The sequence below is a fragment of the Sardina pilchardus genome, chromosome 4, assembly GCF_963854185.1.
Source record: "Sardina pilchardus chromosome 4, fSarPil1.1, whole genome shotgun sequence".
Lineage (NCBI taxonomy): Eukaryota > Metazoa > Chordata > Actinopteri > Clupeiformes > Clupeidae > Sardina > Sardina pilchardus.
The window spans coordinates 31335786-31338285 of record NC_084997.1 but is presented as its reverse complement, the minus strand read 5'-3'; positions in this window follow the sequence as shown (position 1 = coordinate 31338285).

The following is a 2500-nucleotide window of genomic DNA, read 5'->3' as shown; positions in this document are numbered from 1 at the left end:
AGATACTGACAGCATCTTAAATACTGGGAAGTGGGAGTTGGGATGACATCGTATTTCCCAAAGCTATTTTCTTTTATTTCCTATGCAAAAAAAACCCAACAACACTGCGTTGAATCCAACATTTTCTTTTTAATTTCAGTGCCATGCATTCAAATAACAATCTATATAAAAAGTACAAAATAAAAAATATAAAGTCCTTTCTCTGGTTGTGTGTACCTGTAAATGCTGCTAGAGTTCATTGGTGGTCTACACCAGTCCCTTAGAGACGGTACTGGTAGGCTATATCGGGAGTTAGCCTCACCCCCATCTTCTCCCATTGACAGCAGTCACTTTGCTTGTTTGGAAAAGTTGATTTTATAGTCAGGGCTCCATAGTTGACAAAACGTAAACTATGTTTTTGGTTTAAAAAAGAAAAGAAGGCTTTTGAATTCAAACAAAACCTCAGCTTTACATGCCTGTGTGGCATATGAATACACAAAATTGCAAAAAAATAAAACAATGTCTATATTTTAACATTAAAAAAACAAACTATTTAACGTTACAACATTTTGGACATCATAAAGTGGGATCACAAAAGACAGCTTTGTATGCAGTTTTAAGTCAGTGTTCCTATCACAGTGAAATTGTTGCTCTGACTGAGAACAGCGAATGATCCCTCATGGTGCTGTAGTAAGTACATGTAAGTACTCGGTTCTGAACCAAAGGAAAATAAAGAAAGTGAAGTGTATCGGTTACTGTAAACATAGAGCAGACCTTGAGCAGGAGTAAAGCGGGGATCACATTAGCCGGTGCCAAGCGGCAGCGGCAAGCGTAACGCAACGCTCAGACCATAATAATCCAAAACATTCTATTTCTAAGTACGCTGCGGTCAACTACTGTACGTTACTAGAGACGGTTTATAATTCATCTTAGTAACTAGGCAATCTTTGTTGTTACGTTGTGGGATAAATCGTTAATACAATGAGAAACATATGTTACTAGAGACGGTTTATAATTCATCTTAGTAACTAGGCAATCTTTGTTGTTACGTTCTTAGACGAATCTGAGAGGGTCAAAATACCTGAACATTCTAAAACTGACTACTGTAGATGAGCTGAGCGTTGCGCTTGAAAGTTGAACCAAGTTAAACTCCCAGTTTGTTCAATTCTAACGTTACGCCAGCGTCGTCACCGGTCCGCTGCCGAACCATAGAGAACAATAGGACACCTGCCGCTTGCCACTGGCTAATGTGATCCCCGTCTGAGTGTTCACCTGAGGCTAGAGTGAGGTGTTGTAAGAGGTTGTGAGAGGTTTGACTTTTCATATGAAGAACTTCTACTGTATATAGACCCACTGATCTATAAAGAATAACTGGATAGACTATCTCACTGTTGCCGCCCTATCAACAATGAAGCCAATGGAACTGTCCTGAGTGGTCCCAATATGGCCGTCGCGCTGAGGCTTCAGGTTTATGACGTAGATGCGCTATCCAGTGTTCTTTATAGATCAGTGCGTTCGACCAAAGAGTATAGAGGTACTTTGGTTCGACTGGCAAGTGCTCCCAATATGGCCGCTGCACTCAGACTTCAGGCTTATGACGTAGATGCGCTATCCAGTGTTCTTTATAGATCAGTGTATACACCTCGCCTACAAAAAAGAGCCAAAGCTGTCCTCTTTGCCCATTTAAGGAGATCCTGGTGTTAACTGAAGCTAGTTACCAATGGCAAGTTGCATTGTAAGTTAGCTCTGGGATAGCAATAATCTATGTTTACGACAGAGGGCAAAAGTGTGTTGAGCAAAACGTCTGCATTTCCGATTTCCGAGATCTTAACAGTTGCAATCATGCTAAACCCCCATTTTATTTTGGAAAAATCGCAAGATACCGGATCTCAAAGATGGCAGCTTTTTTTGTAGGGGAACTTCAGAGGTCTATAGGATTGGCAATACAAAAATAAACAAGCTACAACGTCAACAAATGCCATTACACACAAAAGTTCTGATTGGCACTTGTTTCTGTGCTTAAATTAGGCCTTGTGATTGGGCTATTTATATCATTAAGGAAATAGTAAGAAAACAAAAGTGTTTTTTTTCTTCATTAAAAAAAATTATACCCGGTGCCTTACATCCTCATATCAACATGTTTGCATTACTTCCATCAGCATATCTCCACGATTGTAAAATCCTCTTCCTCCGATTCTTTGTGATCACTTCTTCCCTCTCCTCCACTGGTCAGAAATACCTTTCCACTTAACATTCAGGGGTTTGATCCCACACACACACACACACACACACACACACACACACACACACACACACACACACACACACACACACACAAGCGTTTCTGTGTATATGTCTTGGTATTCTTCATTGCCTGCTGTTCCACATCTCTGTGTGGCTGTATCTCTAAGCGCGTGTGCATAAGAGTGTGTATCTGAGTGTGTGTGTGTGTGTGTGTGTGTGTGTGTGTGTGTGTACACATGTGTGCGTGCGTTAGGGTTCGTCAGGTGTGTGTGTGTGT